We start from the raw sequence: 26,444 nt of genomic DNA, 5'->3' as shown, positions 1-26,444 counted from the left end.
TCAGAATAAATGAGCTGGGACAAAGTGGAGTTCATTATTTCTTTCTCTAAAACCTATAAATAATCGTCTTAGGTTGCATATGTGAATGCTGGTATATCATTACCTATACCATGCTTCCTTTTATGTATTTTTATATCTTATTTAAAGAGAAAAAGCATGCTTTAATACACATACCATATAATCAGATACTTACAAAAGGCCATTTGAATGACGGCACTCCATAGACATTACTGTAAAGTGAAAAAAAAAAATCTAGGAATAAAAAAGAATATTAGCAATAATAGTGCCAGAATACATGAAAGCATATTAGGCGTTTTACATACGTTACCAAAGTTAATGTGCTTGATGGTCAGTAAATACAAATTCTTTGCTGCTTGCAGAGAGAAAATAGTTCATCGCAGCCTGGAGATGACAGAATTAAAGTCCAACCACTAATCAGACTAACAGTATGAAAAGCCCAACATTAGAGACTTTGAACCTATCTGTTACAATCATTGCTTCTACATATGCTTGCTTATCTTTCAAAGATTCAAACCAAAGCAATTCCAATTAGTCTTTGGACAGCACTCGAACTTTTCCAAAGTGCTACTCACATAAACTGTCAACTGAATTGTCTCAAGAAATGTACAGTGGAATATCATTCATATTTTAATAAAGGAAACCTTGTTATTTGTGATAACTGGATGAACTTGGAAGACATTATGTATGACTGAAATAAACCAGGCTTAGAAAGACAAATTTGACACCTTCTCACCCACATGTGAAATCTAAAAAGACAAAATTAAAGGATCAGACTGTAGAACAGTGTTTACCATGGGCTGACTGAAGAAGTGGGGAGGAAATATGTTGAACAAATGTTAGACAATTTCAGTTAGATATGACCAACAAATTCAAGTGTTCTATTGTACAACACGGTGACTATAGTTAGAACAATGAAGTACATTCTTAAAAATTGCTGAAAGAGTACAGAATGCATTTCAGGTGTTCTCAGAACAAAAATAAGTAACAAGTTCAATGTAGTTATTTCACAATGTATATTTCAAAACATAAGATGAACACATACACTTTAATTTGTCCATTAAGAAAAATAATAATCACAGCACATATATCATCAGAATTTTCATTGTTTAAAAACTAGAAGAACAGGAAAGAGATCATGAGTCAATTAATTCCTTTATTCAGAAAAGTTTGTGAACAATTACTGTATGATAGATGTTAATATCATTTGGTCCTAAACCATTTTTTGGAAGGTACCCTGAGTATTCACTGAAAGATGAAAATCCCTATTCTTATGGAGAAAGTGTGAAGACAGACAATAAACAGGAAAGCAGATATAAACAATTCAAATATTAGCGTGTTAGGAAGGAAATGAAATGGTTTAATGAGGTAGAGAATGGCTAGAAGATGGTGTGGGTCAAGGGTCTCATCTCTAGGTTCCTTTTTATATCACATCCCAAAGTTCTGAGTCTTTAGGCTTAATTTAGCTTGAACAATTTTCCTACAAGATTTATTTTCTCTCACTGCAATTTGAGCTCACCAGGTTCTACTTATCTTCACTTGTTTGTACATATCATATTGAGAGGATAAAGTCCTTTCTAATTCAGATAATCGGATATTTGGTACACAAAAAATGGTTTCTTATACCAACATGTCATTTCCTGGTGGAGATATATTTCAACCCATTGCCCAGATTTAGAACATACAGAGACTTTCGGAGGAAGTCTGATGGGTCAAACCATCCCGAGCAATAGGATCACTAAAGAGATGTCAATGAACTTCTGTATACTTAAATTCCTACATTTTGACCCAGTACTTGCATGGATTTCTTCAGTAGACCTGACAGTCACAGCACTATGCATTTGTTTCTAAACCTTATTGAAATAAAAAAGGAGACCCAGAGTGACAAGGAGAAACCAAGTGAATAGGAAATTCATACTCTCAGACCAGGCTATTTTGGCTATTTTGTATGAAGCTGAACTCTTAACTGATTTCTGAGGAAAGTATTAATCTGAGATACTTTTCTATAATCTGATATTATTTTTAAAGGAAGAAATGAGAAACTTGAGCATAAACATGTTCTCAATCATGGTTAAGGGATTCAGGTGATCATTGAATGGGAATGAAGCACATTAATATAGAGTATGATTTACTTTCAAACAGACAAGATGCAAGCGTTTATAACTAAAATTTCCCTCTTTTCATAAAAAAAGTGGCTTGTAAGGAATAAGAACTGAGTGAATAGTGATTTATGAAATTTTGGCTAATTTTTGACATCTTATAGGCATACTGAATATCTGTCCTATTGATTTCAGATTATACTGAACACTTTACGAAAACAAATGTATGATAAACACCGTGGTTAGTGATCCAGAAACAAACATAAACAAGACATGATAACTACACAATACAACCTGGTGGTAGAAATATGCATAACATATAATATCATTGCAATCATGTAGTTGGTATAATAAAAATATGCAGAGACAAAGGGAAACAAAGGGAAGGGAGAGGAATGGGAATAGGAAAAGACAGTAGAATGAATCATACATAACTTTCTTTTGCTCATAAATGAATATATGACTCGAGTTAACTCCACTTTATGTATAACCACAAAAATGGGATCCTACTGGAATGGGTTGTATTCCATGTATGTATAATATGTCAAAATACATTGTATTCTCATATATGTCTAAAAACAAAAAATAAAAAAAATATGCACAGAAATATTTGTAAGCAACTAATCTGTGAAGTTATGGAAGACTGGGTGAAATGATGTCTGAACTAACTATTTCAGGTACTATCTTATACTCCCCTTTCTTATTTCTGTTTCCCAATTCTTCTTCACTGATTCCACTTATGCTCTTCTCCAATGGTATTATCTGAGTTCTTATTATCATAGTGACTATTTTTAGGAACATAGAAATTGTTCCAGATATGGGCTGGGGATATATTTTATATATATATATATATATATATATATATATATATAAAATATATAATTTTATATTTTATATATATATATAAAATATATAATTTTATATTTTATATATATATAAAATATATAATTTTATATATTTTATATATATATATATATATATATATATATATATATATATATATATAATTTGGTAGAGTGCTTGTCTTGCATGCACAAGGTCTTGGGTTCAATTCCCAGAACCATACACACACAAAAACAAACAAACAAACAAACAAATAAATAAATAAATAAAAAGGAAAAAGAAATTGTTCCAGATTCTTCAGTGGCATGCTTTTTTAGACTAAACCTGACACTATGGTGGAGTTCAACATTGTGTCTTTTTCCATGTAGACTACACAAATAAGAAGACTGGCTCCTTTCTTGTTTCCCAAGTTTTGGATAAATTGTCCACATCCTGAATCCTGAATTCTTGTACTGAAGTGTGTCTATTTGGATAACTGGAAGTCAGAATTCTTTTCTTGACTCTAATATTCCTTTTGTTGGTATAGCATGATTTGTAGAAGGCATACAAATCATGGAAAGACAACTGGGAAAAAAAAATAACCAAATGTAGAATTAGGCAGAATGTAGGTGTGGCTTGCTATCTACTGTCATTTCTTCTTCCAGACATAATTTATTAAGAACTCAGTAAATAGCAGCCACTGTGTGAGCTGCTGAGACTATCATTGGAAAGAAGACAGATTTCCTTCACTTTATGATTCAGTTTTCTAGAAGTGAAATAATAGAAAAGAAATAAATGACAAATGACAATTTGTAAGTTTGCTGAGACTGTATTAACAAAGTACCAAATTCTGGATGACTTAAAAAAGAAAAAAAGATATTTATTTCCTTGTCTAGAAGTCCAAGATGAAGGGGTCAGCAGGGTTGTTTTTTGTTTTTTGTTTTCCCCTGAGGGCTTCTCTCCTTGACTGTGGATGTCCATCTTCTCTTTATCTTTTCATATGAGCTTTCCTCTGGGTGTGTCTATGTCCTAACTCTTCCTAACCAGTCATATTTGTTTAAAGCCCAACCATTTGACCTAATTTTACATTAATTAACTCTTCAAAAGACCTAGTTCCAAGTACAGTCACATTTGGAGGTGTTAATGGTTAGGACTTGAACAAAAGAATTGGGGTGTGGATGGGGCCAAGCAATTAAGCCAATAACAGAATAAGGGATAGCTCAGAAGGCAGTGTCTACTGGGATACTAGGGAGCAACAGAGTGGGCTTTGGGGCCATTCCAATAGCACCATCAAGGAAGGCTTCTCTGAGCAGATGACAGCTGGAGTGAGATCTGAAGTTTTGGAATGAATCAGGTGTTCCACTGACCAAGGAAAGGGAGAGCCAGGTGAAAGGAACTACATAGCCCATGAGAGAGTGCATGATGTATTTGAGAAACTGAGAGTAGAAGTCAGGGTGATTAGAACATGGTGAATGAGAGTAATCCAATGAAATTAAGGTAGGTAAAGATTTTAAATTTTCTGAGTTTCCAGATATGAGTACAGATAATAGAATATATTGTTGAAAAAATTAAATTATGTAATAATGGACAATTCTTTTGTTTCATAGATGTTCCATTTTTAAAAAAGAGCTTTAACAAAGAAGCAGCAGTATTTTCTTTTTTCACACATCATCTATTACATTTGAAATTACACTCCAGGACATTCATTATTAAGACTAATTCTGACCTAACTCCTGCAAAATGGAGGCAGCATATTCACACGTTTTCTCATCACCTGACCAGCCTCAATCATTTTGCAGCTGCCATCCAGATCTGTCAGACTCATGATCATGGCTCTAAAATACCTTCATTAAAAATATCCTTATCAAAAGTACTGTCAAAAAAATCAGGATTTGATTTGCTGTGTAGTTAACCTCCAATTAGTTTTGGAAAAGAAAGTACATTATAATCACTTTTCAACTATTAAAACAATTTCAAATTTGGTAAATTTCTACTTGTAATTATATAAAACAATGGCAAGTGTCTTTTTAGATAATTATATCTAATCAATTGTAACATAATCTATTTTAAATCCATGAAGAGATATTTCAAAATACCAAATACACTCTTCACTCACATATATCACTTGTATTAGCAAGTAAAATAGAAGGTATAAAATTTTCTGCAAATTGAAACTTTATTAACAAGGGTGATAAATTAATGATGTTTTAGAAGATGTAATTTTTGTTTCAAAAGAGAGGGTAGACAGGTTAAACTGGATTCAGATTTTTTTTCTTTCCAACTACGATACCTTAAATTACCCTTCATTTCACTCAATTATGACTCTTTTTTATTCTAGTAGTACTTTACCTTTCTGAAGCAGCCTTCAACTGAACATTCTACATCATTCTCAATTGTCAATATTGCTGCAAGGCTGTTCAGTAAGAGATGCTGGAATGTGGTTGGGACTTACCAAATATCTTCAGTTCTGTATAAGTAGATATTTTTAGTTCTCTGAGAAGTATTTCTATATGGAGAGTCAGAATTTCTGAAGCCACCTGTTCATATTTCTCCCCTTTATAAAATGATGTTCAGGATTCCTAAGAGGTGACTTCTAAGAATTGTTTGAAGGTGTCATTATACTTTTAAAATCAGAGTAACTTGTATCAAACAGGATTTTGATAAATTTATTTGATTAATGAATATACCCCAGAATAAGCCCCATAGTGATATTTGCAGTTATTTTAAACCTGGTTTTGAAACTAATTTTGAATTATTTGCTAATGAAAGCATTTTGAAAATCCCCAAATAAAGCCAGTCAGGAAAATAAATAAAGGAATTGTGGCATAAATTTAACTTTGTGAATCTTTATTTTCAATACAAACACATTTGCCATCCATTTTTTTTTCCTTTTACTTATGGGGTGGGGGCTTGGGAACAGTGGCTGTAGGACATCTCACGTCCAAACCATAACAATTCCACCTTCGGCTCCCAAAAGCTTCTAATCATCTCACAATGCAAAATACAGTTTTCTCATTTCCAAGAGTCCCTATAGTCAACAGTTCTGAGATTGCTCAAAGTTCAAGTCCAAAGTCTTCTCTGAGGCTCAAGGCAGTCTAGAACTGAGAGCTCCTGTTAAGAAGTAAAAGCAACTTAAAAATATCCAATATACTGTGTTTACTTCATCATAATCTTTGTTTTAAAACTGCTATTCACAAGTACACAGCTGAGTGTTTGGAAATGACTGATTATAAGACTTGGGCTTTTAATTCACAATTGTGTGTGTGTATGTGTATATGCGTGTGTATATGCGTGTGTGTGTGTGTGTGTGTGTGTGTGTCACAGGTATACATTTGCATGCATTAGCGTATTTGCGTTAGATATTCTGCCAATTAAAGGTAATCTGTGCTCTTATGATTAAAGTGTCCTCAGTGGAAAGGTTGGGCCAGTCATAGAACCTTAGTCCTCAGATTTCTTTTTCAGTCAGAAACTATATACAATGAGAACATTTGTACTTCTCATTCAATCATAGAATCAGGATCTTTCTCATGGTGTTAACAATGCAATCATTTTCATTTTTTGTCAAGAACTATAAATCTTAAAGAGGTGAAGTGTCAAGTTAGTGAGGAAAAGCTTTCCTAGGGTGGAAAATTCTCTTTGATAAGTTAATAATGTTCAGTGATATTTAGGTGCTTATTTCAGTAAGTGTAGAAGCTGATTCTCACTGAGAAATAAAGAGTTAAGTGACTAGAATACATTAGACATTTTTAATAAAATGAAACCAAATTAACATGTTTAACAACAGCAGTATGACATAGTAAAATATGATAAAGTATATAGTGTTGTGATTTCTCAATGGGTCACTATTAAATAGCTTAGTGAAGCATGCAAAAAAAAAACTTAGAAATAAATGAACTTTCAAAAGGAGGCCAAAGTTTGGTTTAGAAATCAAAAAACTCTTTATTCTGTATAGGGTTCCTATCCCATCTTTTGAAAAGCAATAAATCTAGCATACTGTGCCTTTCAGGGAGTTGTGAAGCTGTGTCTTTTTGTATTGAAACTGAATGATAATATTTTTGTAAATTTTAAAATACATTAATGTACTAATTATGGATTGATAGACAGAACATTTTCTTGTTACCAGATTCTAATTGGATGACCAGAATAACTGATGAATTCATATATTTTCTTAGTACATTCAACTGCAATGAAGAATTTTTACTCAGGTATTCTAATATGTAAAATATTTCATAAAGAGCTCATAAGCAGTAAGATGCAAAGTAAAGAACAGAAAAGATGTGATAGCTTATAAAAAGCACCTCTGGACCTGACCAGTGTTCTCTTCTCCAAAGATATCTCTCTTTTTGAATACTGGAATAGTTTACAGATAAACTAAGATAGTTATAGGTAGTTTAGACATAATTATACTTTGCATTTTTGACCTTTAGTAATGAAGAAAACCTTACCTCATTGACAGCAATTCAGAGATGTTATTTAAAAGATGCAAATGTATCTTTTAGGCTTTTACTTTCTGACAATAAGAATGAAGACTCACTTTCTTACTGAAATTCTGTTTTTATCAAATACCTTCATTCACAATGGGATAATGTTATTGAATCATTCTAAGGATAATATATTCTGCCTTCTTTGCCATAATTAATATAGATTTCCTCTCTTAACCTTATCACCAATTGCTGTTCATTTATCATAATGGGATTTGAACACATATATAATAACTAAATCTTTATATGGTCCAATTATTGTAAATGTATTACACCAAACAGTAAAAATTTTCTTAAGGGATTTTGAGACATGGCTAAAAAGTGAGGAAATGTTATTGGAATTTTGTTAGCTGGTAGGAAAAGAAATCTTTCAGCTATCTCAAGTGATGTCAGAAAGATATTTCTGTGAACAGGGAACACAGCAGGATTTACTTACAGGTTGTCAGGGGCAGGTATGGTTGAAACTCTTCCCTGTGGTATTCATTCATTTCTTGAGTGGTGTTACAATTATTTGCTTCAGCCAACATGATCTGAAATGCATACAAAAAAGCATGTAAGTATTCGAATGTTCAATGAAAATCTCAATCCTAATTAACTACAAATCAGTAAAGCCAGGTAGCCTGAGGTAGGTTAAAATGAGAACTTTGTACATGAAAGGCTATATATGCCCCTAAATCTTAAGAATTTTCCTAGTTGCAAACCTCCAAATCACTACATGCAACTTCCTTTACTTCAATTATCCTCCTGAGGGGAGTGAGAGCAGGTTAACCAAGCCAAATAGGAGTCCATATCGTCAGAGAATAAGTCATTTTTTTTTTAATTCACATAGTAAAAGCCATAGATCTCAATGGGAGTAGACTTCTGGCCCTGTCATCTGAGAATGTGGAGTGGAACAAAGTTAGAATTTATGCCCTCCCGATTAGTTGAATTATACCTCTGGGGCCTTAGACTTAGAAGGAGTGGAGTTCTGTTAATACTTTCTTTGTTCCACTCTTAAGAGTCTTGCTTTATCAAGTTATTAGTGCACTTATATTATCCTCTCCTGCAAGACTGAAAGTTCTTTTAGGACAACAATTATGCATTATACTGCTTTGTAAGTATACTTAGGGTCCTGCAATTATATTGTGAATAGAGTATGTTAAAAATATACAAATAAAAAAAGGAAAGGGGAAAAGAACTATGTTAATAATTAAGAGACTGGAGGGAAGAACTCTCAAATATATTACTAGGAGAGACTATTTTAAGCATTCATAAGGATTTTAGTTCTTGCTCTCACTTTTTTTCCCATTGGGTACTGGGAATTGAACCCATGAATGCTTTGTCACTGAGCTAGATACCCAAGCCTTCCTCCCCACCCCCACTTTTTTTTCTTTAATTTAGAGACAGGGTCTTACTAAGTTATCTGGGGCTTCACTAATTTGCTGAGGCTAGCCTTGAACTTACAATCCTTCTGCCTCAGCCTCCTTAGTCTCTGAGATTATAGGCATTCTACACTAGACATGGCACTACATGTATTTGCTATGATATATATATATATATATATTTTTTTTTTTTCCCTGTTACTTCTCATTTCAAGTCAGCCGTTAGTTAGCATTGGCAAATAAATAATCATACATATATGTCAACTACCAAACATTCCACCTGGTGATCCGAAGTTATAGTCACCTTTTTACAAATTGAAAGTTAGTCATCAAGACTATAATGACATCTTGCTACACAAAATGATGTACATGGAGGAAGAACATGGAAGTCAAGGAGAGACAAGACTCAAACTACCTAGCTTACCTGCTACAACAATTACAATTTTTAACTGAGTTATATGTTGTATCTGAGTATTTTCCTATTTTAGATTATTTTATTTAATCTTACACGAAAGTTTTAGTTTATGTAAAAACTGATGAGTTAAGTAAGATGAAAATCTTAATATAAAATCTCCTCTTCTCAAACAAAGAGCTTTTCTTATATTTCATAAATACCAGACATAAAAGTATATTGTTCTTTTATCCTTCTTGGAAAACTAGCTCATGGAAGAGGATATCAATTATTTAGGGTCTTTCCCTATGTCCATCTCCTATAAATTAACTGTGTTGAATATGAACCAAACCTTCAGACAGACAAGTAATGGAGAAGTCTGCAGTTCTTTACTTTCTGACATATTTTTGAGAGATAACCATCATCATATTATTTTTTTTAAAGAAAAAGTGTGTGTGTATAAGAGAGAGAGAGAGAGAGAGAGAGAGAGAGAGAGAGAGAGAGAATTTAATTTTTTTTTTTTTTTTTTTTTTTTTTTTAGATTTTCAGCGGACACAACATCTTTGTTTGTATGTGGTGCTGAGGATTGAACCCCGGCAGCGCACATGTCAGGCGAGCGCGCTACCGTTTGAGCCGCATCCCCAGCCCATATTATTTTTTATAATATTTTATTTTATATATTAAAGTGCTCATAATAATTTCTGTTCATTCAATAACAACTCCAACATCAGATTAGTAAAATGTTTTCTATAATATTTTCTTTATTCTGAGAATGAATAACTAGGTACCTAGTTTAGTCTCTTTAGTTCAGTAAATAATCATCATGTCAATATCATTCACACATCAAATAAAGTGTAACTGAAAGAGTTGAGCATGTTTAGCCTGTGGCTAGTGTATTTGTGTTGGATAATATCATCAAATTTCTCCATAGTTACGCTCACTTCTTATATACTCTAATAATAAAAATTTCTAAGATTGTTCCTTTTGATGAGAGAAGGGTGCTAAGAAATTTGTTATAATTTGTAAAATACATTAGTTTTCTTAAAAATACTTGTCCTAAGTATTCTATACTATTTCATTTCCTAACTAGAAAATTATCTTACTTTCTTGGAGTTAAACTTAAATTTGCTATTTATTTTTTTAAAAAAATTAATAAATTACCTTAATATTTGCCTGATAACACTTTTACTCATGAAATGATACTAAAAGCTTTATATTAATTTTTGTAAAATTATTTTCTTCAGTGTATATTAAGAAAATGACATGCTCAAGATATGGTATAGTGTAATCTGTTTTAACTCAAGCTGTCATAACAAAATAACTATAACCCAGATGATAAAGTCTGAGAACAGAGTTTCAGCTGGATTGGATTCCAGTGAATACTCTTTTCCTATTTGCAGATGGTTCTCTTGTGTGTTCACATGGCCTTTCCTTGATACATGAGACCTTTCTCTTCTTACAAGGTCACAAATCCTATCAAATTAGAACCCTACCATTGCAACCTCATTTAACATTTAAGAATGCTGCAGATATTTCCCCAGAAACTGTATAAGGCAGAAAATAAAGCCATGACATCTTTAAAGAGCTAAATCTAGAGGGGTCATATTGCCAAAAATCTTAAAATTATATTAATTGATTTTTGATGTTCAGTCTGGGATGTAGGAAGTTTGGAAGGCATCACTCCCTTCTGGCAGCAACTAAAAAGATGAACAAACTGAAAAATCAACAGCCCAGATACATCAGGGGCATTCCCTGAGCAAACTTGTGCCCCTTAATTTGGAGAAACAGACACACACATGGACCATCACAACTGACTTGAACAGAAACTCATGGGTGGAAACCTCCACAGGAGCCAATGCTAAAGTAATTGACAGGAGGTAGAGGCTCAGAGTGGACAAGTGTGAGAGAGAAATCTTGGAGGTGTGGGCAGACTTAGGAGGGCCCTGGATCTTTTGTGAATTTCACCCCTAGAAGAGTCATCAGGTCCGCACAGTGAACAGTGGAGACATCCCCCACCCCCACCCCCACCCCCTATGTTTCCAGCAGGAGCAGGCAGAAATTTTTTTGAAATCCTGGAAAATATACTGTTCTTGATAAGGTCTGCCCTTAAAGGAAACATTTTTTTTTTAAACCAGAATATATATAAACTATTGCTATTGTTGTTGTTTTGTTTCTTAAAAATTGTAACCAACCTGGGGGAAGGGAAATATCGAACTCCATCCCACTCCAGTCATTTTGTACAGTATAGGGTGGTGGTAGGGGGAGGAGCACTTGTGATGTTCACAGTCAAGAGTCATGGACTCACTAAAAGACTGAGATGTAATGATAGGACTATGGAATGCCTCCCTCCCTCATGTGGTACCATCACACGCTAAAGGCTAATTTACTGCAGTTCTCTATGCAGCACATTTTGTTTCACAATAAAGTCAAAAAATTATAAGGGACACTGAAATACAAAAACACATAGCTTGAAGGTGCATGGAAAATATCAGATCTAGATTCAAATAAGGTAAGGATATTATAATTATGAGACCCTAAATGTAAAACAATTCAAAGGTGGTTTTAAGATGACAGAAAATAGAAGGTTGCTTTCCTGGCTGTTCCATGGCATGAAACCAAGAAAGCAGACAGACAGCTCCTCGGCAAAGTGGGTGAACAAAAGAAAGGGGGGGGGATTTTCTGGAATTTAATACTGATCCCTCAAAGCAGATCAGGGACTCAAGAGGTTGGATATAAATAAGGAAGAAATCTATATCGCCACAGCAGATGTCATGGCCAGAGGCACCACCCAGAGTGGTCCCTCCATGTGCAAAGCAGAGGGAAAAGGAAATTAAAAGAACTCACATATTTAGGAAGCCTGAGGGGTATCCATGTATGAAGAGTTTAGAGATCAAAGACACTGCATGTCTAAACCAAAAGGTGTACGGCACAGTATCCTTGTATGGACCTTTGTATGGAAAAGATGTGGCATCTCTCCCAGAGGCTTGTGGAGGATGGAGGAAGAAACAAATCTGCAGCTGAGGTGTGGGGTTCAGCAGCTGAGGGAGCCAATTCCTGGCAAACCAGAGGTTGACCCGAAATACAGGCCTGGCAAACCCATATGGCATGACATATAGTATGCCTAAGTGAGCCAGAAAAAATCAAACATGGGAAGAGGTTTACACAGGGGACAACTGGTCATGGAAACCCACCAGGCTCTCCTCCTCCCATCTCCAATCTAGCTGATTACAGGACCAGCTGGGAGAAATATGCCTGGCCAGGAATTCAGAAGGGCAGGGGTGGGAGATTGAATTTGAAGACTGAACCTGAGGCCAGAAAATGCATGGTCCACAGGTTAAGTAGTGGACTAAGAATTGGATCCTGCACCACATGAGTGGAACTCAGGGGAGATCCCTAGGGTATCGTCTTCCAGCATTAGCTGGCAAAATTGCTGGGCCTTGAAGGTACATTGATTTAAAATCTCCAGACAAACTTGAATTTAGAGAAGAGACTGGATCCTGCCTAAGTCTAAACCTCACCTCTAGAAGTTCTATCTTCAGTATTACCTCTCTCCTATTAGCAACCCTACCCAGAGGGTGGAGCAAGAACAATACTCCAGACAACCTCACCTAATACTGCTGAGAGGGAAACTGAGAGTCTTTTAAACTTCAACAGAAATAAATTTTTAACTTTTCATAGAGATTTTTTTTTTCTTTTCTCTGTTTAATTGTAACCTTAATGTTCAGGGACATTTATGAATATTCATATATCTTTTAAAATTTTTAGCATTTTCAAAAAAGTTATGTTTTATGGATCAGTTTTTTGAGAACTAGGATGTTTGACTAGTGTATTTCAGATTGGTTTTACATACTTTTACTTTTATTTTTTATAATTTTAATTTCTAAAATTTTTATTCTCTATGTTTTTTCTCCTATTTTTCTGCTTCCATTGATTCTCTTTCTTGCTTTTCTTTTGCTAAAATTCTCTATCATTCTCCATTTCACTCTTCCTTAATTTTTTACTTTAATCTTCTCTCCTACTCTCTCATATTTCATCATATCCTACATCACTTCAATTCTCTCCCTGTCCACAATTCAAAATTGTAAACACTTTTGCAAATTTACAGTTTTTATTGTAGGCAATAAATAATCATACCATTTCTGTTTATTGTGACAACATTGTAGACACCATGACAGGGAATATTCTGTTTAATTCTGCATATTGTTTGCATGGGTTGTTGTTATTATTTGTCTCCCCATAAATGGTGAGTTACTGGAAACCTTCAAGGATACTATAAGTCTACTGGGTAGAAACTGTACTGCCTTAGATCCATACTGCTTGATGGGTACACACACAAACAACATGAAAAATCAAAGGAACAAATCACCCCAAACAAACCAAGATCCTCCAATAATAGAATCCAATGACACCATAGTGAAAGAAATGTCAGAGAAAAGGTTAGAATGTACATAGTTAAACTAATCTGTGAGAAAAAGGATGATTTAAGGAGTCACATCAGAGAAAAAATATAGGAAGTGAAAGCTCACTTCAATCAAGAGATAAAGATTCTGAAAAAGAAATCAAACAGAAATTCTTGAAATGAAAAAATCAATAAACCAACAAAAATTCAATGGAAACCATAACCAATAGCCTAGAACATCTGAAGTACAGAATTTCAGGCAATGAAGACAAAATATATAATTTGAAAATGAAGTTGACTATGGAGAAAAGATGGAAAGAGACCATGAACAGAACTTCCAAGAAATGTGGGATAACCTGAAAAGATCAAATTTAAGATTTTTTTTTGGGGGGGGGGTGGATAGACAAAGGCTCATAGATACAAACCAAAAGAATGCAGTCTTTTTAATGAAATGATATCAGAAAATTTCCCTAACCTAAAGAATGAAATGAAAAATCAAATGCAGGAGGCTTATATGAACCAAATATGCAAAATTACAACAGATCCACACCAACACACATTATTATGAAAATGCCTAACATATTGAATAAGGATAGAATTTTAAAGGCTGCCATAAAAACATGACAGGTTACCTTTAGAGGGAAACCTATACAGATCTCACCTAATATCCCAACCCACACCCTCAAAGCTAGGAGGAGTTCTTGGAATAATATATATAAGCTCTTAAAAAAATTGATGCCAATCAAGAATACCAAGCAAAATTGAGCTTCATAATTGACAACAAAATAAAAACTTTCCATGAAAAACAAAAGTTAAAAGCATTCACAACTTCAAAGCCTACACTATAAAGCACACTCAGTAAAATTTTTTAATGATGAAGAAATGAGAATTAAAACTGAAAACCAGCAAAGGAAGGAACCATATTAGAAGAACAGTCAATCAAAGGAGAAACTAATTCAAACTAAAAACCATAAATAAATAAAATGACCTGGAATAAAAGCCATTTCTCAATAATAACATTGGATGTCAATGCCTTCAACTCACCAATCAAAAAACAGACTGGGAGATTGGATTAAAAATCAAGATCCAACAATATGCTGTCTTCAAGAGACTCACTTTATGGGTAAATACATCCAAACTGAGGGTGACAGGGTAAGAAAAACATATCATTCATATGATCTTGTAAACAAGCAGGAATTTCTATCTTCATGTCAGATAAGTGGACTTCAAGCCAAATTACTCAGAAGGGACAAACAAGGCCATCTCCTATTTTTAAAGGGAATTATACATCAAGAAAACATAACAATTATGAATATTTATGTCCCAAACAATGGAGGATCTATGTACATCAAATAAAACCTTCTCAATTTCAAAATCATATAGATCACAACACAATAATACCTTGTAATTTTAACAGACTTCTCTTACCACTGGATAGGTCCTGCAAACAAATACTACATAAAGAAACTATAGAAATAAAAAAATATATATAGTCAATAATTTTGACTAAACATACATATATAGAATATTTCATCCATCAATGACTGAATACACTTTCTTCTCAGCAGCATATGGATACTTCTATAAAATAGATAAATAATTATTTTTGCATGTAATAGTTTTTGCATTTTCATCAAATACTAGTTAGGCATATTTATTTGAGGCAAGTTCAAGGGTCTCTTTTTTTCCTTGATAATAGACCATATCTTAGGACATAAAGCAAATCTTAGCAAATACAAAAAACAAAGCAGGTGGGGAGGAAGAGAGAAATAATTCCTTGTATTCTATCAGATCATAAAGGAAAGAAATTGAAAATCAACAATAAAAAATAGAAGTTACTGTAACACCTGGAATCTAAAAAAATATGCTATTGGACAACCAATAGATGGCAGAAAAAATCAGGATTAAAATTAAAAAAAAATACTTAAAGGTAAATGAAAATTGTGATACAATATATTAAAATATCTGGGACACTATGAATACAATTTTAAGAGGAAAGTTCAATGCATTGATCTCATTCATTAAAAGATAGAAATTCTGTCACCAAATAAATAACCTAACATACCATATTTTTTAGTCTTATTTTCCTCTTTCAGTTTTCATTTTAGTTATGATAGCTCCTTTGTCTTTCTATATAAATTTTAGAATAATTTTGTCTTATATTTTAAATCTGTGAGTTACTTTGTGGAAAATTTACACACCTTCACTGTAATGAATCTTCCAACCCAAGATATATTTATCTATATTTAAATGTTTTTGAATCTTTTCTCACAATTGCAAATGTATCAATATACAAGACCTTGTGTGCATTATTAGATTTATACCTACATATTTAATTTTTGAGTGATCATGAATGATATTATATGTTTAATTTTGAGGCTAAATTATTATTGTTGGCATATGGACATAAAGGGGTTTCCCTTTGTTTGGTCGATATGTTTATACTATAGCCTGCAAATGCAATGAATTCACTTACTAGTTCTACTGGTATTTTTCTAGATTATTTTTATTTTCTATATAGATAACTATGTTATTTGCAAATAGGAAGAGCTTCATTTCTTCATCTAACCTGGATACCTTATTGCACTAGTTAGAACTTTAAACATATATTGAATAGCAGTGATTAAAGTGGACATCATTGTTTTGTTTTAGATCTCAGAGGGAAAGTATACACCTGTTCACCATTAAACATAATGTTTGTTGTATATTTGTATATCCTTATTTTAATTGAAAATGGAACAGATATTTGTGTCATAAAGCCTTGTTTTGAAACAGAGGTACATTGTGCAAGGGTTAAAGCCATCTAATCACATAATCTATAAAAGTGAACTACATTTTGTTGGTGGATGCTGTTGTTGAATACCTCAATATTCTTGCTGATTCTCTGGGGTTTTTTTCTATTAATAATAGGGAGAGTAAAAGAAGAAAGTCACAAAAGTTAGATGCAGTATGATGCTGTTTATATGATAATCTCACAGAGATATACTATAGTTTAAAAAGCACAGACCAGGGATTCCCAGAGACTTGGAGGTGAAGGAAGATGTTACTACAGAAAGATTTCTTGAGTAATATTTTGGGTGCTGAAACCATTCTGCATCCTTATTTTGATGGTGAAAACACATACATACACCTGTGTTACACCAAAAAATAAGTAAAACTCATTTGCACTAGTTTTTAAAATATAAAATTAAAAAAATAAAGTAAGAGGATAAATAGTTACCTGGAAAATAAACACATGAAACGTTAACATTTAAATAATTCAATATAAATATTCATAAATAGACAAATAATAATAATGAATAATTTACAAAGGAAATACAGATGGCCAAATAACATCCAGAAAACAATTATAATAACTAATCTAAATATGTATATGAATAATTAAAATAAGAGAAATAATTTTTATAACATTTAAGAATGGCAATCTTTTTATTCTTTTCATATGTTTTTTATTAAAAAAATACAAAAAGGTTAAAAAAAAAAAAAAAGAAACAAGAATCCTCAAGGATGTAGATACCAGACAGGCCAGAGGATAGCTAGAAAAGAAAGCCTTAGGATCATTTAAGATTTAATACCTGATTTTAAAAGGTGTACCTCACATATACAGCTTAGTTTTCCATTGACCCAGCTTCCTCTGTTCTACCAACTACAAACATGGCACAGCTAGCTGTCTTGCATTGCAAGGCCTCAGCTAGAGGAGCCCATGTACACATTGGTCATTGTAACAGTGCTCTTGACCAACTAGAAGGAGCTTCACCTGCATTATGGTCTCATTCCAGGTCCATGCCTCATCTCCTTTACTGTGTTTGATATGGTTTCACCCCTTGAAAATATTGCCACTTCACCATAAAGTCTTATGTTTAGTAAATCGTTCTCTGCCCCACCTTTCACATGTAGCTGAAAAATAACCAGTTAAGGAGAGAACATTGAACATTGTGAACTTTATACTCTGCAGAATTATTACCCATTAAATGTTCATCAGCTAATGGTCACTAAATTTACATACGAAAGAAGTTACATATTCAATACTACAAAAACACAGTAAAGACTGAAGTTTGTCCATTTCTGCTCAGGAAGTCTCTTCACTCCTAAGCTTCACATAGAATGTTGTCTTTTGAGTGCCAGTGTACTATTACTATTTCTCCTCCTTTTGATCTTTTTGTTTCCCTGTGCCAGAATTTCCAGAGCCTTCTCACTCAGATGCCATCTTTTTGTATTCCATTTTAAAGAGCTTAAAGGATGCTTGTTGAAGGAAGGACACTGCCTGCCTAATGTTTTCTCTGTTTCTCTGTCTAATCAAGCCCAGGAACCCCCTCATTTTGGAAATCTCTTTTTTAAGCTTGTTGCACTTATCAGCAGGTGATTGGTCCTTGAATTCTTCCATATTGGATTCTGTGTCATGAAATGATTCCTTCAGACAAATTAAGAGCTTCAACAGATTCCTTCTTTTGCCAGTGTTCTTCAGCATACTTCTCTGCATTTTTAGCCATATTTTCAGTATCATCTTTGCTTAATCCACCAGACATGCTGCTCATGTCTGATGCCCTTATCTTTTGTAGAAACATGGAAGACTCTATTAGCATCCATGTCAAATATATCTTCAATCTGAGGAACTCCACAAGGGGGGATTCCAATCAAAGTAAACTAAGCAGTTTGTTGTGTCCAGCTCTCTCTCATCTTGAGATACTTTCATCTCCACTTCAGTCTGCCCAGCAGCAGCAGTAGAAAGCACTGGGTTCTTTTTGTTTGGGTAGTGTTTCTGTTCATAATTTTGGTAAGGTGCTTTCTAGAGTTTCAATACTCAGAGATAGAAAAGTGACATCCAGGAGAAGCACATCTGTGATATCACCAACCAATGAACCTCCCCAAATGACAGCTCTAATGACCACAAACTCATCAGGATTGCCAAATTTACTTGGGGCTTGGCCAAAAAGATCTTGCACAGTTTGTAAAACTGTGGGCATCCTAATCCTGCCACCAACAGGAAACAGTTCTCCTCTGTTGTTCTGGCTGATTTCTGCATCCTGCATAGCTTTTGACATGGAGTAATGATCCTCTTGATTAAATCAGTGATAATCCCCTCAAATTGACTCTTCATCAGCTTCATATTCAAATACTTGGATCCAGAAGCATCCATTGTTATATACAGCAAGTTTATGTCAGTCTGCACAGATGAGGAGAGTTCACATTTAGCTTCTTGTACCCTTTGAAGTGCTATGCTGTCTTGTTCAAATCGACCCCTGTCTCTCTCTTAAGCTCCTTCACAATGTGTTCTAAAAAGTCTTTACCACCTAAGAAAGGTGTCCCCATTGGAGCATTCCACCTCAAATATTCCTTTCTGAATTTCCAGGATAGAAATATCAAAAGTTCCACCACCTAAATCTTACACAGCAAAATTTTGTCTTCATAATTTTATTAATCACCCATTAAGTTTAGTTATCTGGCCAGCATCCTTAGTGGCCTGTCTCTGTAAGTCATTGAAATAAGCAGCTACTCTAATCACAACATTTTTGCTGTGTAGCCCAAGTAATTATCTGCAGTTTCTTTCATTTTTATCAACACAAATGCTCCGATCTGACTTGGAGAATAGAGTTTTCCATGAGTCTCAACCCAGGTGTCATCGTTTGGAGGTAAAGACAATTTTGAAGGGAACATTTTTAATGTCTTTCTGTACTTCAGGGTCATCATAGCTCTGGCCAGTGAGACACTTGGTGGCATAGAACATATTGTTTGTGGGGGTGATAGCCTGTTTCTTTTCTGGCATGTCAAAGAGTTGTTCATCATCTGCTGTAAAGGAAACAACAGAAGGGAAGGTTCTGGATACTTCAGCATTTCCCAGCACCTTTGGTTGTTTGCCCTCTACAACCAACACACAGAAGATGGCAGTACCCAAATCAATGCCAAAAAATGCACCCTTGATTGCTTCTTTTGCAAAATTCCTCCTTGAAACAAACCAAAAAGCCTCATGGCTAAGACCAGTCCAGCTATTCTGGTGGCCGGCAGTTGTGAGGACACCAGAGGCAGCAGTACCCACAAGATGGATTGTGGAACCTCAGTTGGCACTGATCATAGCCTCTAGACCCAGGGAGCAAGAGGCAGAAAAGGTGCCCTTGGCCCCTGGAGAAGCACAGCAGAGCAGTGCTGGCACTTCTGGGACCCTCCAATGTAGAGTGCTGGGACAGGGACCTAGAACGGCAATCACTTATGAAGGATCAAGGATGTGAAGAAGTGAGTTTGATAGTGCACTTTTTGTGGAAACATAAGGAAATACACATCAAAAATGTAAATATACAGTTTCTTTAACCTAGTTTTATAGACTCATTATACTGCTACAAATTCATCATAAGAAGAGTTGGATTACTTTGGAAAGTCATATCTAGAAGAAGGCGGAGTGTAATATTATTTATAATAAGAAAAATTCAGAAACATCCTAAGTTATTCATCAATACAAGATGGTGAACAACATAGTTAAGTGCAATACAGTCCTATGAATCATTAAAAAAAATTGGAAGGTATGTTCTTTACATATACACACAAATATGCATACAAATTTGTATATATGTACACACATATGCATTTACAAGTACAAATAACTATGAATACATTGTTAAACTTGAAAAATGAAGGACAAAATTAGCATGTATGTATTTATAGATGGTTTCTATGCCCCACCTTCCCCGAAACCCCTAGAATCTTATGGATGTTTTTAATATTGTGAGAAGTCTGCTACTGTTCTTTTTACCTATTCATAGCCCATTATCTTTCTTCAGAGGTGACATTAGTTAAAATCCTTGGATTCTTAGGGTTTAGAGAGAAGCTAAAGGGTCACTGTGGTTTTCAGAGGGCTGTTTTCATCTAGAAATTGTGGTTAATATATCATTAGCCATTAGGGGGATGAGACATAAAATGTAGGATGGGTGAGTGTTATTATTTTAACAAATTTGTTAGGGATTTATTTTCACACAATAAGATGGACTTGTTTTAAACAGTTTAATGAGTTTTGGCAAAATGTGTAGAGCACTGAACCTTCCACCAAATCAAAATATGAATGTTGCTCCTCGTGTCACTTTCAAGTTCATCTCTTCTCTATCCCAGTTCCAGGCTTCACTGGCCCGCATTCTGTCTCTGTAGTTCTGATTTTTTTCCCCTTAGGGTTTCTATAACTGGAATCAAACAGTATGTAGTCTTTGGCTTTCTTTTTTTTTTTTTTTTCACTCAGCATAACATTTTAAAACTTCATCCATGTTCCATATATTCATCTTGTACCTTTATATTTCTTAATGATGTTATTTTTAAAAACAGACACAATTTGTTTTACTTGTTGGCATTTGAATTGGTTTCTGTTTAGGGCTCTTCTGTATATTGTTCCAGCAAAAAAAAAAAATTGCTTTTCAAAACTTTGTGTGGATGTGTTTCCATGTTTTATGGATAAAGACTAGGCCATATGGCACATGTAAATTTCCTAGTCTCGTTTCCAGCCCTGAGTACATTTGGAAAATTTCACTTGGTCAAAGTGTCCTCAGAAACCACACTTCAAGCTGACTTCCTTTCAAAGGTAGACATCTCTTTTTTTCTACCTGCTTTTCATCAGACTCCATGTAGTCTGCTAGAATCGCATGTAGCTTATAGACAGCCAGGGCTCCGAGTGTCTATAAGAAAACACTTCGTATTTACATTTTTAGAGGCTTCTTATTTAGATTTTCAGATCTCAGACCTTCTGTGGCTGTTTTGCGTAAAAGATTTTCTTCCTAAATATCCAGCTGGTCTACCATTTCCTTGTACTCTTAACATCTGTGACTACGAGCTGCTGAAACGGGTTCTTCATCTCTTGGTTTGAGAAGATGGAGTGGTTTGTGAAGTGCACAAGTAAAGTAAACAACTCACTCCTGTTAATACAGTTCTTTAAAAGTTAGCTTTTTTTTTCAGTATTTTGCATGACTTTCATAGTTTTCAGTGACTCCAAGTAATTATTTTTCATAATCTTGTCCAGATTTTAAATTATTATGTATAGGAAGAATTATCTGGTGTTAACAGACAGGTCTGTTTTTCTTTTGTTTGTATTTCTTTACAAAAAAAAAAATCTGGAATGTTAAATATTAGTTATGAGAAAATGGTAGAATTTCAGATTATTTTAATTTTTTTTATATCTCTTGATTTTTCTACATGACTATATGCAAACTTTATAATCAGAAAAGATATTTCATTTATTACTTTCATTTTGTAAGAGTTGGTAAGAAAAAGAACACTGCAATTTGGAACTGAGATGTAATTTCAGAGACTGTTAAAGTGCTTTAACAAACAGAAAAGAATTATTTTGTAATTAGTATGATTTTATATCTGATCCAAAACCTCCCATTAAGGTGGTACTTGAAAAGATTGGTTGGGCTTTCACTCTCAAGTTTACCATTTTGTCTTATTTATGCAATTAATTTGTATTAATATAATGCATTTTTAATAATATGAAATAATGTAGTTCATATTATCTGACTAACTTCAGTTATAATTAATATAATTTGGCTGCTTATTTAAAGTTTATAGTATTATTTATTTTGAGAGTATCTCTTGACCAAAAAAAAATTACATACATAATAATAGCTGTCACACATTGAGAATTGACCAAGTCCCAACCATTTCACAAATTCTCTATACAAGTTTAGACTGTAGAATGCACATAACAGACCTATTAAATGAATTCCAGTATGAATCCCCTTTTATGGATTAGGAAACAGAGGTTTTAAAGGTTGGATATTTCTCTAGGTCAGAGAAATTAGCAAAAAAAAGGAGAGATGGAATTCTTTGGCTTTGACCCAGACAGTCTGGCTGTACACTGGTCCTCTCTAGCAGAATTACATTATATTATAGAGAAATGTGAGTGTGGGGTTAGGCACAAGTTCTCAAAATTAAATGGTAGAAAATATTGCTAAAAAGAAGCTAGATATCTCCTTCAGAGATATAAGAAAGCTAAATTGAGCTAACATTTTCCCAGGGTGCTTTAGATGTGTTCCAAATTAAAGGCAAGATGATGTCTGAAATTCCTTCCAGATCTATAATTCAGTATCTTGGTTCTCAGCTATTTTGGCCTAAGGAAAAATTTTGAAGAAAATAACTTCTCACACCCTGCCCCCCAGAAGCTGCCTATTTTTTTCAACCTTGACACTCAGTTCTCCCTTCATTTATATTTCTTAAAAAGCCAGGCTGTTATTTAAGGTTTTGTGTTTTGTTTGTTTGTTTGTTTGTTTTTTGTTTTTTAGTGAAGAAAACACAGGGACTTACAGAAGTTTCTCGTTTTTCTCTACTAGCCATTCTCCTTCTCCTTTTTTTGCACTAAAACCTCTTGAGCAGTACCTGCATACAATACTGCCTAGTCAAACCACATTTCCCTGCTTTCCAAATAGTTAAGTGTGACATCAGGACTCTCTTCTCACCAGAATAATGTAAACAGAAGTGAATTATGCAATTGAAGTTTCATAAATAGAAACCTCTAGTTGTCTCCCCTAACTCCCCAAAACACACAGACAACAATAAACAACATTTTATCCAAAATAACTAAAGGAGAGTATCTGAGAACACCAAAGAAGGAGTAGAAATCTTACAGAGCACAGAGACAGAGGACAGCACTACAATGAAAGGAAGGAAGCATCTTGCCTATAATGATCCATCCCCCTAGTTGAGATCATGATCTATATGAAATAAGGAATAAGTGAGGTTTTGTCCCTGTTGCAGCAACTATTCTGTACCCCCAGCATTAGTACTTCAGCAGATACTTTACCTTTTTAAGTGGCCACATGACTTGTGGGCCAACCAATAACTTTACTGAGGCTGAGTTTCTTCATCTCCTAAAAACAAAAACAAAAACAAAAAATTCTCTTTCTACTTTTCTGATTTTGTGTGTGATTTCTATATAACAAATATAAGAATTCTGGAAACATTTTTCTGTATACAAACTTAACATCATTTTCAGTAAATTACAACTCAAACACTTTAAAAACAAGGTAGAAACACAAACTAGAATAACAGATGTTTCTTGTGTTAAGCTTTATTTTCGAGAACCGATCATACACTTTTTGGTGCCATTTCTTATGAATTCTTTTGAGATAAAGAACTATTATATCTAAAATGTTTATAAAGCTGCTACTTGTTTATTTTTAACAGGACAAATATAAAGCTTCCACAATAGAAGAATAAGTAAGCAAATAATAATATGCTATTTTTGTAAATATTATACAAACAGGTGCTTTTGGATATATTGGGGTTTTTAGTCTTTTATTTCTTTGCAGTGCTGAGGATCAAACTGGGGGCCTTTCACATGTTCTACCACTGAGCTACACCCCATCCCTGATATAGTTCTTTTACCTTCCAGAACCTTCCTGGTGTGTGTCACAAGAAGTTGACCTGCTTGATCCTTTATCAGCATTTTTTTTTTTCCCTGTTGGTCATGGCAATGAGAAGGAGACCAGAATGAAGGAGAAAATTAAAACATGAGCATTTACTCTCCATATTCCTTCATTGTAGGGTCACTGAACTTGGTCTGGGATTCTCTATCCAAAGCTGAGATTTCTGTCACTGACATCTGCACAGAGCACTAGAACTTTACTCTCTCTGAGTTGAGTAACTGTTCTCACCCTTACCCTGTTAGTTCTTGGACTGGAAATAGTACCTGTTCTTTGTCTTAAAATCTTGTATACCTCTTTGGTCTCTTTATTTCCAGGTCATATCTTTAGGAATTATTTCTTTATTAAGATGTTCTCTTTTTCTTTTTTTTGATATTTAAAAATCTGAAAGATAAAATCCTGTGTGTTTATCAGGCACAATATGGTGTTTTGAAGTATATACACATTATAAAGTGGTTAAATTTAGATAATTAACAAATGCATCATCTCACATTGTTATCAATTTGTGATGAGAGCACTCATCGACTTTCAGCCTATTTCAAGAGTAAAATGTATCATCTTTAGCCATAGTCACCATGCTGTATAATAGAACTCTTGAACTTATTCCTCCTATCTAACTGTAATTTCTAAATTACCTAATTTGAGTATGCTATCTATTTTCTCCTGGGACTTTGGATGGTACGTAGGTAGAAAATAATTTTATGTACTACCATCATTAGTATATAAAATACACAAGGCTAAAGGTGAAATGGGAAAACAGAATCAATGAAGTACTATGCTATGGTGATTAAATTAAAGGAGAACATATTTCCCTCCTAAAGTTGATTTGCTATTCGCTTAGTTATCTTAATAGCTAAAATAAAAAAAAATTAAAAAGTAAAATTGTTGCTAGGATATTGTCAGGTGGATTTCCTTAGCTTTTCTTTATAACCAGATGATAATGAATCATTAACATATTGAATTTATGTAAATCACCCTAATCATCTTCTTTCTCTTTTTCTGCTCCCAGGCCACAGAGAACTGCCAAAGAAAATTTTGGAGCCAGGTTGACTTAGCAGAGTTCTTCATTTAAAGCAAAGGGGGCAGACTCTGACTGATTCACCAGAAAAAGGGTTTATTAAGTAGATATCAGGAGCTCAAAAATTTTTTGAGAAAAGAACAATATTCAAGAACTAGGCTCAAAAGAAGCTTCCAGGAATGTGATCCAAATTTCTGAACTAACTTAACATAAAGAGTTTTCTCATACATATCACTGAGCATTGGATTCCAAAACTATATGACTTTGCCACAAACTCCACTGCTACGTAAACCCTGCTACTCATGACTGCCTTACAGTCACCACCACCTGGTAAAACCAAATGACTCTGTCACCATTCTTGCAGCATGGTGGACTCCGTGGCTCTCTTCTGAGCTGAATCTCATGGAAGATCTCACAGTTAGTGAAGGTTTATTATTTGCTAGCATTTCAGCCACAGAGAATACTGGGAAATTGGATTCCAAATTCCCTTTTGGGGAAATAAGATGTAGATATTGTTCCAAATGTAGGAGAGGTGTTTTTTTGCTAGAGCTGCCAGTACCAGAGATTGGATGGCATAGGCAATAAGATTTTATTTTCTCACAGTCCTGGAAGCTGTAATTCCAAGATCAATGATTCACCCATGTCAGTTTCTTGTGTCTCTCCTTGGTTTGTAAATGATTACTTTCTCTTTGTGTCCTCACATGGTCTTTCCTGTATTTGAATCCGGGTTCCAGTCTTATAAAGACACCAGTCATATTGAATTCAGGTCTACCTGTAGGACTTATTGTATAGTAATTACCTTCTCAAAGGCCCTGTCTCCAAATACAGTCACATTCAGAGGTATGGGGGCTTACAACTTCAGGGTATGCGTTTTGGACACAACACAATTTAATAAATAGCATAAAAGTATTTGAAAAAATATATCAATGAGTGCATGATCCTGGATGAGACCATGGATAAGAAAAAATTGCTCTTATGACAATCAGAGGAATGTGAAAATAGGTCGTGTTTTGGACTATTATGTTTTATCAGTGTTAAATTTATTAAACTATATCATTTTAATGTGTTTTTATAAGAAAGCTTTTGGTTTAAGGAGAGGTATACTGTTATTTAGAATTATACTGTCATGAGTTCTCCTACTTACTATTACATAATTCATAGAGAGAAACAAAAGATAAATGAAGTAAAACACAGTACTCTTCTTCAATATTTTTGGAGGTACCGATATTTTCAGATATCAGCTTTAAAGTTTAAATATCTTGTTTTTCAAGTATTTACAGAAGAATGAGAAGTTATATTCCACATAAGTGTAATATGTCAAAATACATTCTTCTATCATGTATAACTAATAAGAACAACAATAACTAAAAAGGAATTGGGAAGTTACAAAAATATTTCAGAAGATACTCAAGTTCACCCTTGAAAACTGCCTGTCATATTTCCTTGCTTAAAATCCCAAAGGAA

At 34.0% G+C, this 26,444-nt stretch overlaps 1 pseudogene; it reads right to left on the bottom strand.

Moving 5' to 3' along the window:
- Nucleotides 1-17,706: 17,706 nt before the first annotated feature.
- Nucleotides 17,707-19,641, bottom strand: LOC143403596 (stress-70 protein, mitochondrial pseudogene; annotated as a pseudogene).
- Nucleotides 19,642-26,444: the final 6,803 nt, after the last annotated feature.

This window comes from Callospermophilus lateralis, chromosome 1, assembly GCF_048772815.1.
Source record: "Callospermophilus lateralis isolate mCalLat2 chromosome 1, mCalLat2.hap1, whole genome shotgun sequence".
Lineage (NCBI taxonomy): Eukaryota > Metazoa > Chordata > Mammalia > Rodentia > Sciuridae > Callospermophilus > Callospermophilus lateralis.
The sequence above is the reverse complement of the archived record's forward strand: the minus strand, read 5'-3'. Positions and strand labels throughout refer to the sequence as shown.